We start from the raw sequence: 13403 nt of genomic DNA on the forward strand, positions 1-13403 counted from the left end.
GCTCTATCTACTTCTCAGAATGCGTTGGCCGGGAATCGAACCCGGGTCAACTGCTTGGAAGGCAGCTATGCTCACCACTATACCACCAACGCACACAAATAGGAGCTGGCTTGATGGACTTCCACATCTACTGAACACAGTGCTGTGAGACCACACAAAGATATACAGGCGTGTGAAGGTACGATTTTACGCGATACCTCAAGTCTCCTGGTACACATGACTCCGATGAGTCTACACACACCTTTTACGTCGGCTTTGTGATTAGAATCGTCCTGTCTGCAGCCTTAAATCTCAGCTTCCCACTAGAATACACAGTCTGCCATTCCATCCAACAGTGAGGTCAGGGTTTGTTTCTCCAGCCTGAAGACACGTGTGGTGTCACACTGGATGGTGGGCTGTCTGGGACTTACCAGCCAGCTGACAGCTTGCTGTGAAACGAGGCGTATAGGTAAATTGTTCTGCCTTGGCGATCGTGCTTGCTAAGGCAGCGCATATACTAAAATTGGATCGATACAGAGAAGATTAGCATGGCCCCTGCGAAAGGATGACACGCAAATCCGTGAAGCGCTCCATATTTACATTTAGCAGACGCTTTTATCCAAAACGACTAACAAATGAGGTAAACAATGGAAGCAATCGGAACAACAAGATCACAACAAAGAGCTTCAGTGCAAAACAAATTGTATCACACTAAAACTGGCCTAGTTTATACTAACACTAAAAACAACTTTCTATCTTTAAAAACTTCAACCACTTGCAGGAGAAACGTTTTCGATTGGCTCTGTTTGTTTTGAGGTGATCTAAAACAATTGAACTGATCAGCAGTTGGTTACAGTCACCACTACCCTTCCTCTTTCTTTCTGTAAAGGAATAGCCAAACAGGAGCGAATTTGGCGTTTGTACCAGTTGCCGTCCCATGTTGGGGCTATGCATCAAACGTCAATTCCTCGTTAGTATAGTGGACAGTATCTCCGCCTGTCACGCGGAAGACCGGGGTTCGATTCCCCGACGGGGAGGCTTGATTTGATTTCAGTTCCACCTCAAGTGGCAATTTCAAACAGCTCAAGATTACAACGGCCACCCTTGTTCGAACCCGTTTCTTGAGACCTCCACTTTGTTGTCGGATACAACTCGAAAAAACATTTTGGATTGATGGTTTTCTTGATTTTCTTTAACCAACCTAAGTTGTAGGCAGGTTTGGACGAGCTGCGGTTTGGCATTTCCAGTACAAACGTCCGCCCTCTGCTATTGTTTACAAACGTATGCTGCTCTGCTGTAAGCAAAGCACCCAAAAATACGACAAACTCGCAAAGGTTTCCCTCCACGGAAATCTTTAGTAAAAGGCGAAAGATTTATGCGTAGATGAAGGAAAACTCGAGCTATATCCACAAACAGTTGAACCAGAGGACTCACCACGTAACACCATCATGTTTAAAGAGGGTGATCTCTAGTGAACGCTTCCCGGAACATCGCAATTAGGAAGAGCTTAAGAAAGCCAGCACAAGAGTGCAGTGCTGCACAGAAGCCTACGGTGGCGTTGTTTCGTGGGGTGGAGCCTGGCGTGCGACCTTGTTTTTTCCTTAAGATAGAGCCCTTCTTACTTTACACTGCACACTGAATGACATAGGCAGCGCAAATAATAACAAAGCCGCCCATTCAAATACACGAGAATCCTTGATTCCACGGTTGCAATTCGACAGGCTATGACTACACATTCAAAGCGTTAAAGAGACGCATTGCACAGCCCTCGCTCTATCTACTTCTCTGAATGCGTTGGCCGGGAATCGAACCCGGGTCAACTGCTTGGAAGGCAGCTATGCTCACCACTATACCACCAACGCACACAAATAGGAGTTGGCTTGATGGACTTCCACATCTACTGAACACAGTGCTGTGAGACCACACAAAGATATACAGGCGTGTGAAGGTACGATTTTACGCGATACCTCAAGTCTCCTGGTACACATGACTCCGATGAATCTACACACACCTTTTACGTCGGCTTTGTGATTAGAATCGTCCTGTCTGCAGCCTTAAATCTCAGCTTCCCACTAGAATACACAGTCTGCCATTCCATCCAACAGTGAGGTCAGGGTTTGTTTCTCCAGCTTGAAGACACGTGTGGTGTCACACTGGATGGTGGGCTGTCTGGGACTTACCAGCCAGCTGACAGCTTGCTGTGAAACGAGGCGTATAGGTAAATTGTTCTGCCTTGGCGATCGTGCTTGCTAAGGCAGCGCATATACTAAAATTGGATCGATACAGAGAAGATTAGCATGGCCCCTGCGAAAGGATGACACGCAAATCCGTGAAGCGCTCCATATTTACATTTAGCAGACTCTTTTATCCAAAACGACTAACAAATGAGGTAAACAATGGAAGCAATCGGAACAACAAGATCACAACAAAGAGCTTCAGTGCAAAACAAATTGTATCACACTTAAACTGGCCTAGTTTATACTAACACTAAAAACAACTTTCTATCTTTAAAAACTTCAACCACTTGCAGGAGAAACGTTTTCGATTGGCTCTGTTTGTTTTGAGGTGATCTAAAACAATTGAACTGATCAGCAGTTGGTTACAGTCACCACTACCCTTCCTCTTTCTTTCTGTAAAGGAATAGCCAAACAGGAGCGAATTTGGCGTTTGTACCAGTTGCCGTCCCATGTTGGGGCTATGCATCAAACGTCAATTCCTCGTTAGTATAGTGGACAGTATCTCCGCCTGTCACGCGGAAGACCGGGGTTCGATTCCCCGACGGGGAGGCTTGATTTGATTTCAGTTCCACCTCAAGTGGCAATTTCAAACAGCTCAAGATTACAACGGCCACCCTTGTTCGAACCCGTTTCTTGAGACCACCCCTTCCACGTTGTTGTCGGATACAACTCGAAAAAACATTTTGGATTGATGGTTTTCTTGATTTTCTTTAACCAACCTAAGTTGTAGGCAGGTTTGGACGAGCTGCGGTTTGGCATTTCCAGTACAAACGTCCGGCCTCTGCTATAGTTTACAAACGTATGCTGCTCTGCTGTAAGCAAAGCACCCAAAAATACGACAAACTCGCAAAGGTTTCCCTCCACGGAAATCTTTAGTAAAAGGCGAAAGATTTATGCGTAGATGAAGGAAAACTCGAGCTATATCCACAAACAGTTGAACCAGAGGACTCACCACGTAACACCATCATGTTTAAAGAGGGTGATCTCTAGTGAACGCTTCCCGGAACATCGCAATTAGGAAGAGCTTAAGAAAGCCAGCACAAGAGTGCAGTGCTTCACAGAATCCTACGGTGGCGTTGTTTCGTGGGGTGGAGTCTGGCGTGCGACCTTGTTTTTTCCTTAAGATAGAGCCCTTCTTACTTTACACTGCACACTGAATGACATAGGCAGCGCAAATAATAGCAAAGCCGCCCATTCAAATACACGAGAATCCTTGATTCCACGGTTGCAATTCGACAGGCTATGACTACACATTCAAAGCGTTAAAGAGACGCATTGCACAGCCCTCGCTCTATGTACTTCTCAGAATGCGTTGGCCGGGAATCGAACCCGGGTCAACTGCTTGGAAGGCAGCTATGCTCACCACTATACCACCAACGCACACAAATAGGAGCTGGCTTGATGGACTTCCACATCTACTGAACACAGTGCTGTGAGACCACACAAAGATATACAGGCTTGTGAAGGTACGATTTTAGGCGATACCTCAAGTCTCCTGGTACACATGACTCCGATGAGTCTACACACACCTTTTACGTCGGCTTTGTGATTAGAATCGTCCTGTCTGCAGCCTTAAGTCTCAGCTTCCCACTAGAATACACAGTCTGCCATTCCATCCAACAGTGAGGTCAGCTTTGTTTCTCCAGCCTGAAGATACGTGTGGTGTCACACTGGATGGTGGGCTGTCTGGGACTTACCAGCCAGCTGACAGCTTGCTGTGAAACGAGGCGTATAGGTAAATTGTTCTGCCTTGGCGATCGTGCTTGCTAAGGCAGCGCATATACTAAAATTGGATCGATACAGAGAAGATTAGCATGGCCCCTGCGAAAGGATGACACGCAAATCCGTGAAGCGCTCCATATTTACATTTAGCAGACGCTTTTATCCAAAACGACTCACAAATGAGGTAAACAATGGAAGCAATCGGAACAACAAGATCACAACAAAGACCTTCAGTGCAAAACAAATTGTATCACACTAAAACTGGCCTAGTTTATACTAACACTAAAAACAACTTTCTATCTTTAAAAACTTCAACCACTTGCAGGAGAAACGTTTTCGATTGGCTCTGTTTGTTTTGAGGTGATCTAAAACAATTGAACTGATCAGCAGTTGGTTACAGTCACCACTACCCTTCCTCTTTCTTTCTGTAAAGGAATAGCCAAACAGGAGCGAATTTGGCGTTTGTACCAGTTGCCGTCCCATGTTGGGGCTATGCATCAAACGTCAATTCCTCGTTAGTATAGTGGACAGTATCTCCGCCTGTCACGCGGAAGACCGGGGTTCGATTCCCCGACGGGGAGGCTTGATTTGATTTCAGTTCCACCTCGAGTGGCAATTTCAAACAGCTCAAGATTACAACGGCCACCCTTGTTCGAACCCGTTTCTTGAGACCACCCCATCCACTTTGTTGTCGGATACAACTCGAAAAAACATTTTGGATTGATGGTTTTCTTGATTTTCTTTAACCAACCTAAGTTGTAGGCCGGTTTGGACGAGCTGCGGTTTGGCATTTCCAGTACAAACGTCCGCCCTCTGCTATCGTTTACAAACGTATGCTGCTCTGCTGTAAGCAAAGCACCCAAAAATACGACAAACTCGCAAAGGTTTCCCTCCACGGAAATCTTTAGTAAAAGGCGAAAGATTTATGCGTAGATGAAGGAAAACTCGAGCTATATCCACAAACAGTTGAACCAGAGGACTCACCACGTAACACCATCATGTTTAAAGAGGGTGATCTCTAGTGAACGCTTCCCGGAACATCGCAATTAGGAAGAGCTTAAGAAAGCCAGCACAAGAGTGCAGTGCTTCACTGAAGCCTACGGTGGCGTTGTTTCGTGGGGTGGAGTCTGGCGTGCGACCTTGTTTTTTCCTTAAGATAGAGCCCTTCTTACTTTACACTGCACACTGAATGACATAGGCAGCGCAAATAATAGCAAAGCCGCCCATTCAAATACACGAGAATCCTTGATTCCACGGTTGCAATTCGACAGGCTATGACTACACATTCAAAGCGTTAAAGAGACGCATTGCACAGCCCTCGCTCTATCTACTTCTCAGAATGCGTTGGCCGGGAATCGAACCCGGGTCAACTGCTTGGAAGGCAGCTATGCTCACCACTATACCACCAACGCACACAAATAGGAGCTGGCTTGATGGACTTCCACATCTACTGAACACAGTGCTGTGAGACCACACAAAGATATACAGGCGTGTGAAGGTACGATTTTACGAGATACCTCAAGTCTCCTGGTACACATGACTCCGATGAGTCTACACACACCTTTTACGTCGGCTTTGTGATTAGAATCGTCCTGTCTGCAGCCTTAAATCTCAGCTTCCCACTAGAATACACAGTCTGCCATTCCATCCAACAGTGAGGTCAGGGTTTGTTTCTCCAGCCTGAAGACACTTGTGGTGTCACACTGGATGGTGGGCTGTCTGGGACTTACCAGCCAGCTGACAGCTTGCTGTGAAACGAGGCGTATAGGTAAATTGTTCTGCCTTGGCGATCGTGCTTGCTAAGGCAGCGCATATACTAAAATTGGATCGATACAGAGAAGATTAGCATGGCCCCTGCGAAAGGATGACACGCAAATCCGTGAAGCGCTCCATATTTACATTTAGCAGACGCTTTTATCCAAAACGACTAACAAATGAGGTAAACAATGGAAGCAATCGGAACAACAAGATCACAACAAAGAGCTTCAGTGCAAAACAAATTGTATCACACTAAAACTGGCCTAGTTTATACTAACACTAAAAACAACTTTCTATCTTTAAAAACTTCAACCACTTGCAGGAGAAACGTTTTCGATTGGCTCTGTTTGTTTTGAGGTGATCTAAAACAATTGAACTCATCAGCAGTTGGTTACAGTCACCACTACCCTTCCTCTTTCTTTCTGTAAAGGAATAGCCAAACAGGAGCGAATTTGGCGTTTGTACCAGTTGCCGTCCCATGTTGGGGCTATGCATCAAACGTCAATTCCTCGTTAGTATAGTGGACAGTATCTCCGCCTGTCACGCGGAAGACCGGGGTTCGATTCCCCGACGGGGAGGCTTGATTTGATTTCAGTTCCACCTCGAGTGGCAATTTCAAACAGCTCAAGATTACAACGGCCACCCTTGTTCGAACCCGTTTCTTGAGACCACCCCATCCACTTTGTTGTCGGATACAACTCGAAAAAACATTTTGGATTGATGGTTATCCAAAACGACTAACAAATGAGGTAAACAATGGAAGCAATCGGAACAACAAGATCACAACAAAGAGCTTCAGTGCAAAACAAATTGTATCACACTAAAACTGGCCTAGTTTATACTAACACTAAAAACAACTTTCTATCTTTAAAAACTTCAACCACTTGCAGGAGAAACGTTTTCGATTGGCTCTGTTTGTTTTGAGGTGATCTAAAACAATTGAACTGATCAGCAGTTGGTTACAGTCACCACTACCCTTCCTCTTTCTTTCTGTAAAGGAATAGCCAAACAGGAGCGAATTTGGCGTTTGTACCAGTTGCCGTCCCATGTTGGGGCTATGCATCAAACGTCAATTCCTCGTTAGTATAGTGGACAGTATCTCCGCCTGTCACGCGGAAGACCGGGGTTCGATTCCCTGACGGGGAGGCTTGATTTGATTTCAGTTCCACCTCGAGTGGCAATTTCAAACAGCTCAAGATTACAACGGCCACCCTTGTTCGAACCCGTTTCTTGAGACCACCCCATCCACTTTGTTGTCGGATACAACTCGAAAAAACATTTTGGATTGATGGTTTTCTTGATTTTCTTTAACCAACCTAAGTTGTAGGCAGGTTTGGACGAGCTGCGGTTTGGCATTTCCAGTACAAACGTCCGCCCTCTGCTATCGTTTACAAACGTATGCTGCTCTGCTGTAAGCAAAGCACCCAAAAATACGACAAACTCGCAAAGGTTTCCCTCCACGGAAATCTTTAGTAAAAGGCGAAAGATTTTTGCGTAGATGAAGGAAAACTCGAGCTATATCCACAAACAGTTGAACCAGAGGACTCACCACGTAACACCATCATGTTTAAAGAGGGTGATCTCTAGTGAACGCTTCCCGGAACATCGCAATTAGGAAGAGCTTAAGAAAGCCAGCACAAGAGTGCAGTGCTTCACTGAAGCCTACGGTGGCGTTGTTTCGTGGGGTGGAGTCTGGCGTGCGACCTTGTTTTTTCCTTAAGATAGAGCCCTTCTTACTTTACACTGCACACTGAATGACATAGGCAGCGCAAATAATAGCAAAGCCGCCCATTCAAATACACGAGAATCCTTGATTCCACGGTTGCAATTCGACAGGCTATGACTACACATTCAAAGCGTTAAAGAGACGCATTGCACAGCCCTCGCTCTATCTACTTCTCAGAATGCGTTGGCCGGGAATCGAACCCGGGTCAACTGCTTGGAAGGCAGCTATGCTCACCACTATACCACCAACGCACACAAATAGGAGCTGGCTTGATGGACTTCCACATCTACTGAACACAGTGCTGTGAGACCACACAAAGATATACAGGCGTGTGAAGGTACGATTTTACGAGATACCTCAAGTCTCCTGGTACACATGACTCCGATGAGTCTACACACACCTTTTACGTCGGCTTTGTGATTAGAATCGTCCTGTCTGCAGCCTTAAATCTCAGCTTCCCACTAGAATACACAGTCTGCCATTCCATCCAACAGTGAGGTCAGGGTTTGTTTCTCCAGCCTGAAGACACTTGTGGTGTCACACTGGATGGTGGGCTGTCTGGGACTTACCAGCCAGCTGACAGCTTGCTGTGAAACGAGGCGTATAGGTAAATTGTTCTGCCTTGGCGATCGTGCTTGCTAAGGCAGCGCATATACTAAAATTGGATCGATACAGAGAAGATTAGCATGGCCCCTGCGAAAGGATGACACGCAAATCCGTGAAGCGCTCCATATTTACATTTAGCAGACGCTTTTATCCAAAACGACTAACAAATGAGGTAAACAATGGAAGCAATCGGAACAACAAGATCACAACAAAGAGCTTCAGTGCAAAACAAATTGTATCACACTAAAACTGGCCTAGTTTATACTAACACTAAAAACAACTTTCTATCTTTAAAAACTTCAACCACTTGCAGGAGAAACGTTTTCGATTGGCTCTGTTTGTTTTGAGGTGATCTAAAACAATTGAACTGATCAGCAGTTGGTTACAGTCACCACTACCCTTCCTCTTTCTTTCTGTAAAGGAATAGCCAAACAGGAGCGAATTTGGCGTTTGTACCAGTTGCCGTCCCATGTTGGGGCTATGCATCAAACGTCAATTCCTCGTTAGTATAGTGGACAGTATCTCCGCCTGTCACGCGGAAGACCGGGGTTCGATTCCCCGACGGGGAGGCTTGATTTGATTTCAGTTCCACCTCGAGTGGCAATTTCAAACAGCTCAAGATTACAACGGCCACCCTTGTTCGAACCCGTTTCTTGAGACCACCCCATCCACTTTGTTGTCGGATACAACTCGAAAAAACATTTTGGATTGATGGTTTTCTTGATTTTCTTTAACCAACCTAAGTTGTAGGCCGGTTTGGACGAGCTGCGGTTTGGCATTTCCAGTACAAACGTCCGCCCTCTGCTATCGTTTACAAACGTATGCTGCTCTGCTGTAAGCAAAGCACCCAAAAATACGACAAACTCGCAAAGGTTTCCCTCCACGGAAATCTTTAGTAAAAGGCGAAAGATTTATGCGTAGATGAAGGAAAACTCGAGCTATATCCACAAACAGTTGAACCAGAGGACTCACCACGTAACACCATCATGTTTAAAGAGGGTGATCTCTAGTGAACGCTTCCCGGAACATCGCAATTAGGAAGAGCTTAAGAAAGCCAGCACAAGAGTGCAGTGCTTCACAGAAGCCTACGGTGGCGTTGTTTCGTGGGGTGGAGTCTGGCGTGCGACCTTGTTTTTTCCTTAAGATAGAGCCCTTCTTACTTTACACTGCACACTGAATGACATAGGCAGCGCAAATAATAGCAAAGCCGCCCATTCAAATACACGAGAATCCTTGATTCCACGGTTGCAATTCGACAGGCTATGACTACACATTCAAAGCGTTAAAGAGACGCATTGCACAGCCCTCGCTCTATCTACTTCTCAGAATGCGTTGGCCGGGAATCGAACCCGGGTCAACTGCTTGGAAGGCAGCTATGCTCACCACTATACCACCAACGCACACAAATAGGAGCTGGCTTGATGGACTTCCACATCTACTGAACACAGTGCTGTGAGACCACACAAAGATATACAGGCGTGTGAAGGTACGATTTTACGAGATACCTCAAGTCTCCTGGTACACATGACTCCGATGAGTCTACACACACCTTTTACGTCGGCTTTGTGATTAGAATCGTCCTGTCTGCAGCCTTAAATCTCAGCTTCCCACTAGAATACACAGTCTGCCATTCCATCCAACAGTGAGGTCAGGGTTTGTTTCTCCAGCCTGAAGACACTTGTGGTGTCACACTGGATGGTGGGCTGTCTGGGACTTACCAGCCAGCTGACAGCTTGCTGTGAAACGAGGCGTATAGGTAAATTGTTCTGCCTTGGCGATCGTGCTTGCTAAGGCAGCGCATATACTAAAATTGGATCGATACAGAGAAGATTAGCATGGCCCCTGCGAAAGGATGACACGCAAATCCGTGAAGCGCTCCATATTTACATTTAGCAGACGCTTTTATCCAAAACGACTAACAAATGAGGTAAACAATGGAAGCAATCGGAACAACAAGATCACAACAAAGAGCTTCAGTGCAAAACAAATTGTATCACACTAAAACTGGCCTAGTTTATACTAACACTAAAAACAACTTTCTATCTTTAAAAACTTCAACCACTTGCAGGAGAAACGTTTTCGATTGGCTCTGTTTGTTTTGAGGTGATCTAAAACAATTGAACTGATCAGCAGTTGGTTACAGTCACCACTACCCTTCCTCTTTCTTTCTGTAAAGGAATAGCCAAACAGGAGCGAATTTGGCGTTTGTACCAGTTGCCGTCCCATGTTGGGGCTATGCATCAAACGTCAATTCCTCGTTAGTATAGTGGACAGTATCTCCGCCTGTCACGCGGAAGACCGGGGTTCGATTCCCCGACGGGGAGGCTTGATTTGTGTCACGGTGTGACAAATGGTATATGGAACTTATTCCCGTTGAAGCCGTGTTTCCGCTGGGACGCTTTGAGTGTAACACCGGTCCCAGGCCTGTGTGTGCGTCTGTTGCCATGACAACCCCAAATGACCGATTGGAAACAGGTGTGGGGAATTTACCTTGGGGGTTTGAGTGAGGTCCTGTCAGCACTTGAGAGAGTATAAAAAGCAAGAGAAAGAGACTGTCGGTGTGGTTCTCTCCCGTGAGAAGTCGTTTTATCGAGTGGTTGCAGTTATTGGAGTGCGGGTGAATGAAGAGGAGAGTGTGGACTTGATGAGGGACTCGAGGGCAACAGAGGGAAAGTGAAATATCCTGTTTGCATTGGAGAGGAGCTAGGTAGTCGAGAACTGAGTCTCGTAATTGCATGTATTCGACACTGAATTGGATGTGGTTTGGAGTGTGTGGATCACAATCATAAATGTCACCGAGTGGATTGTACTGATTCATTGCCGACCTCCTGTCTCTTTCTCCATCATAAATGGTGATGTGAACTCTGCCTGTGTTTGTGAAGAAAAACATCCCGAAATACCCTTTGCAGCATTGATGAACGCGGCCCCCTCGGACAGAGACCCAAGGGTGAGTGCGGGCTTTAAATTGCACGTCGTGAAGTGAGATTTCAGTGCCTAAGATTGACGTTTCCCCCACCTTATATGCTAGAAGTGGAATTGCTGTGTGTGTGGAAGATACATTCCCTTTGCCGTGCACTCTCCCTGTGCTACGCTGGTCTACTGTCAATAGTGAGAGTTCTGTGTCATTGCTCTGTTCTAACTGAGTGGATGTTGAGGAATTATCATCTGGACTCTGAATTAACCCCTCTGTTTGAGTGAATAAGAGACGAGATGCCTTGTTGAATTGTTCGTGGTCTGTCTCCGTAGAAGTCCCATTCATCCCGCTGACGTTGAGTCTGCTGTATTCCTGCAACGCAGCCGTATTGTGAGAAGTGCTCACTCCCTTCTATGCACATGAACTGTATACCTTGTGTGAAGCACCCTTTCTGTCTGCTCCAGTAGAGGTCCCGTTCAGCCCATCGACTTTGAGCCTGCTGCAACCTGGGAGCCCACCTGTGTGGGGAGAAGTGACTGTCCCTCTGCTGTGAACGTAAAGCCGGTCCGTTCTGTCTGGAATATCCACTTCATCTAGGCCAGAAGAGGTCTTGCTCAGCCTGTCGACTTGAGTCTAGGGAATTCCCGCAATTCATCTGTATCGTGCGAAGTGTTCGTCCCCTTCCAACTCATGTGAACCGTATGCTTACTTGAAGTATCCCTTCTGTCTGTTTCAGTAGGAGCCCTGTGCAACCGGTTGACTTCGAGTCTACTGTATCCTTATAGTCACCTGTGCTGAGAGAAGTGGCTGTCCTTCTGTTACGAACGGGGTTGGTACACTTTGTCTGGAGTATTCCTCTGTTCCAGTTTCTGTGCCTGTGGAGAGAGGGAGGTTGAAATTATTCGCTTACCCTGTAAAGATTCTCTCGCCACCCCATCATCAGAGTGTGAATCTGCTGTATACGTACCTGACTGACGGCCATCTGCTCCGGATCTCGTACCTGTGAAGGAAGGGAGGTTGGAAATATTTACTTACCAGAGAGACTTACCGGGCCGTTCGCCTGTTTACTGCATCTCCACCTGGGAAAGACCTACCTGACAATTTACCTGTCCACCGCCCCATTCACTACAGGGCCCGCACTGAGGAAGAGAGCGGGAGAGACCCTGGTTGTTGTACTGTTCACCTTCGATTCCTGAGGGCAAGAAGGAAGAAGATTTTAGACTAGGATTTTCAAATTGCTTTTACTTCTAAATAAAACTTGTTGAAATTTTATTCTGTCTCCGATTTCTCCCTCTGATACGCTCCTCGAGGTGGTCCTGGTTCAGGGGTGGGCGTAGTCCGGCTTGACCCATCCCGACCTGTGACATTTGATTTCAGTTCCACCTCGAGTGGCAATTTCAAACAGCTCAAGATTACAACGGCCACCCTTGTTCGAACCCGTTTCTTGAGACCACCCCATCCACTTTGTTGTCGGATACAACTCGAAAAAACATTTTGGATTGATGGTTTTCTTGATCTTCTTTAACCAACCTAAGTTGTAGGCAGGTTTGGACGAGCTGCGGTTTGGCATTTCCAGTACAAACGTCCGCCCTCTGCTATCGTTTACAAACGTATGCTGCTCTGCTGTAAGCAAAGCACCCAAAAATACGACAAACTCGCAAAGGTTTCCCTCCACGGAAATCTTTAGTAAAAGGCGAAAGATTTATGCGTAGATGAAGGAAAACCTGAGCTATATCCACAAACAGTTGAACCAGAGGACTCACCACGTAACACCATCATGTTTAATGAGGGTGATCTCTAGTGAACGCTTCCCGGAACATCGCAATTAGGAAGAGCTTAAGAAAGCCAGCACAAGAGTGCAGTGCTTCACAGAAGCCTACGGTGGCGTTGTTTCGTGGGGTGGAGTCTGGCGTGCGACCTTGTTTTTTCCTTAAGATAGAGCCCTTCTTACTTTACACTGCACACTGAATGACATAGGCAGCGCAAATAATAGCAAAGCCGCCCATTCAAATACACGAGAATCCTTGATTCCACGGTTGCAATTCGACAGGCTATGACTACACATTCAAAGCGTTAAAGAGACGCATTGCACAGCCCTCGCTCTATCTACTTCTCAGAATGCGTTGGCCGGGAATCGAACCCGGGTCAACTGCTTGGAAGGCAGCTATGCTCACCACTATACCACCAACGCACACAAATAGGAGCTGGCTTGATGGACTTCCACATCTACTGAACACAGTGCTGTGAGACCACACAAAGATATACAGGCGTGTGAAGGTACGATTTTACGAGATACCTCAAGTCTCCTGGTACACATGACTCCGATGAGTCTACACACACCTTTTACGTCGGCTTTGTGATTAGAATCGTCCTGTCTGCAGCCTTAAATCTCAGCTTCCCACTAGAATACACAGTCTGCCATTCCATCCAACAGTGAGGTCAGGGTTTGTTTCTCCAGCCT

At 46.3% G+C, this 13403-nt stretch overlaps 26 non-coding genes across 26 annotated transcripts; 13 read left to right on the plus strand and 13 right to left on the minus strand.

Annotated features, from left to right (window-relative positions):
- Positions 1 to 20: 20 nt before the first annotated feature.
- trnag-ucc (transfer RNA glycine (anticodon UCC)) lies at positions 21 to 92 on the minus strand. The gene has a single exon. It is a non-coding gene; the product is annotated as a tRNA-Gly (tRNA).
- A 380-nt stretch (positions 93 to 472) lies between these two features.
- On the plus strand, positions 473 to 579 carry LOC130436170 (U6 spliceosomal RNA). The gene has a single exon (XR_008909006.1). It is a non-coding gene; the product is annotated as a U6 spliceosomal RNA (small nuclear RNA).
- Positions 580 to 944: 365 nt separating this feature from the next.
- trnad-guc (transfer RNA aspartic acid (anticodon GUC)) lies at positions 945 to 1016 on the plus strand. The gene has a single exon. It is a non-coding gene; the product is annotated as a tRNA-Asp (tRNA).
- Positions 1017 to 1266: 250 nt separating this feature from the next.
- Positions 1267 to 1381, minus strand: LOC130436074 (U5 spliceosomal RNA). The gene has a single exon (XR_008908916.1). It is a non-coding gene; the product is annotated as a U5 spliceosomal RNA (small nuclear RNA).
- A 388-nt stretch (positions 1382 to 1769) lies between these two features.
- On the minus strand, positions 1770 to 1841 carry trnag-ucc (transfer RNA glycine (anticodon UCC)). Its single transcript has one exon. It is a non-coding gene; the product is annotated as a tRNA-Gly (tRNA).
- A 380-nt stretch (positions 1842 to 2221) lies between these two features.
- On the plus strand, positions 2222 to 2328 carry LOC130436171 (U6 spliceosomal RNA). The gene has a single exon (XR_008909007.1). It is a non-coding gene; the product is annotated as a U6 spliceosomal RNA (small nuclear RNA).
- A 365-nt stretch (positions 2329 to 2693) lies between these two features.
- On the plus strand, positions 2694 to 2765 carry trnad-guc (transfer RNA aspartic acid (anticodon GUC)). Its single transcript has one exon. It is a non-coding gene; the product is annotated as a tRNA-Asp (tRNA).
- Positions 2766 to 3021: 256 nt separating this feature from the next.
- On the minus strand, positions 3022 to 3136 carry LOC130436076 (U5 spliceosomal RNA). The gene has a single exon (XR_008908918.1). It is a non-coding gene; the product is annotated as a U5 spliceosomal RNA (small nuclear RNA).
- A 388-nt stretch (positions 3137 to 3524) lies between these two features.
- Positions 3525 to 3596, minus strand: trnag-ucc (transfer RNA glycine (anticodon UCC)). The gene has a single exon. It is a non-coding gene; the product is annotated as a tRNA-Gly (tRNA).
- A 379-nt stretch (positions 3597 to 3975) lies between these two features.
- Positions 3976 to 4082, plus strand: LOC130436172 (U6 spliceosomal RNA). Its single transcript, XR_008909008.1, has one exon. It is a non-coding gene; the product is annotated as a U6 spliceosomal RNA (small nuclear RNA).
- A 365-nt stretch (positions 4083 to 4447) lies between these two features.
- Positions 4448 to 4519, plus strand: trnad-guc (transfer RNA aspartic acid (anticodon GUC)). The gene has a single exon. It is a non-coding gene; the product is annotated as a tRNA-Asp (tRNA).
- A 256-nt stretch (positions 4520 to 4775) lies between these two features.
- Positions 4776 to 4890, minus strand: LOC130436078 (U5 spliceosomal RNA). Its single transcript, XR_008908919.1, has one exon. It is a non-coding gene; the product is annotated as a U5 spliceosomal RNA (small nuclear RNA).
- Positions 4891 to 5278: 388 nt separating this feature from the next.
- Positions 5279 to 5350, minus strand: trnag-ucc (transfer RNA glycine (anticodon UCC)). The gene has a single exon. It is a non-coding gene; the product is annotated as a tRNA-Gly (tRNA).
- A 380-nt stretch (positions 5351 to 5730) lies between these two features.
- Positions 5731 to 5837, plus strand: LOC130436174 (U6 spliceosomal RNA). The gene has a single exon (XR_008909009.1). It is a non-coding gene; the product is annotated as a U6 spliceosomal RNA (small nuclear RNA).
- A 365-nt stretch (positions 5838 to 6202) lies between these two features.
- trnad-guc (transfer RNA aspartic acid (anticodon GUC)) lies at positions 6203 to 6274 on the plus strand. Its single transcript has one exon. It is a non-coding gene; the product is annotated as a tRNA-Asp (tRNA).
- Positions 6275 to 6770: 496 nt separating this feature from the next.
- Positions 6771 to 6842, plus strand: trnad-guc (transfer RNA aspartic acid (anticodon GUC)). The gene has a single exon. It is a non-coding gene; the product is annotated as a tRNA-Asp (tRNA).
- A 256-nt stretch (positions 6843 to 7098) lies between these two features.
- On the minus strand, positions 7099 to 7213 carry LOC130436089 (U5 spliceosomal RNA). The gene has a single exon (XR_008908930.1). It is a non-coding gene; the product is annotated as a U5 spliceosomal RNA (small nuclear RNA).
- A 388-nt stretch (positions 7214 to 7601) lies between these two features.
- Positions 7602 to 7673, minus strand: trnag-ucc (transfer RNA glycine (anticodon UCC)). The gene has a single exon. It is a non-coding gene; the product is annotated as a tRNA-Gly (tRNA).
- A 380-nt stretch (positions 7674 to 8053) lies between these two features.
- On the plus strand, positions 8054 to 8160 carry LOC130436175 (U6 spliceosomal RNA). The gene has a single exon (XR_008909010.1). It is a non-coding gene; the product is annotated as a U6 spliceosomal RNA (small nuclear RNA).
- A 365-nt stretch (positions 8161 to 8525) lies between these two features.
- Positions 8526 to 8597, plus strand: trnad-guc (transfer RNA aspartic acid (anticodon GUC)). The gene has a single exon. It is a non-coding gene; the product is annotated as a tRNA-Asp (tRNA).
- Positions 8598 to 8853: 256 nt separating this feature from the next.
- Positions 8854 to 8968, minus strand: LOC130436079 (U5 spliceosomal RNA). The gene has a single exon (XR_008908920.1). It is a non-coding gene; the product is annotated as a U5 spliceosomal RNA (small nuclear RNA).
- A 388-nt stretch (positions 8969 to 9356) lies between these two features.
- Positions 9357 to 9428, minus strand: trnag-ucc (transfer RNA glycine (anticodon UCC)). Its single transcript has one exon. It is a non-coding gene; the product is annotated as a tRNA-Gly (tRNA).
- Positions 9429 to 9808: 380 nt separating this feature from the next.
- LOC130436176 (U6 spliceosomal RNA) lies at positions 9809 to 9915 on the plus strand. The gene has a single exon (XR_008909011.1). It is a non-coding gene; the product is annotated as a U6 spliceosomal RNA (small nuclear RNA).
- Positions 9916 to 10280: 365 nt separating this feature from the next.
- trnad-guc (transfer RNA aspartic acid (anticodon GUC)) lies at positions 10281 to 10352 on the plus strand. Its single transcript has one exon. It is a non-coding gene; the product is annotated as a tRNA-Asp (tRNA).
- A 2206-nt stretch (positions 10353 to 12558) lies between these two features.
- Positions 12559 to 12674, minus strand: LOC130436235 (U5 spliceosomal RNA). The gene has a single exon (XR_008909069.1). It is a non-coding gene; the product is annotated as a U5 spliceosomal RNA (small nuclear RNA).
- Positions 12675 to 13061: 387 nt separating this feature from the next.
- Positions 13062 to 13133, minus strand: trnag-ucc (transfer RNA glycine (anticodon UCC)). Its single transcript has one exon. It is a non-coding gene; the product is annotated as a tRNA-Gly (tRNA).
- Between the last annotated feature and the right edge of the window lie 270 nt (positions 13134 to 13403).

This window comes from Triplophysa dalaica, chromosome 14 (genome assembly GCF_015846415.1).
Source record: "Triplophysa dalaica isolate WHDGS20190420 chromosome 14, ASM1584641v1, whole genome shotgun sequence".
NCBI classification, from domain to species: Eukaryota; Metazoa; Chordata; class Actinopteri; order Cypriniformes; family Nemacheilidae; genus Triplophysa; species Triplophysa dalaica.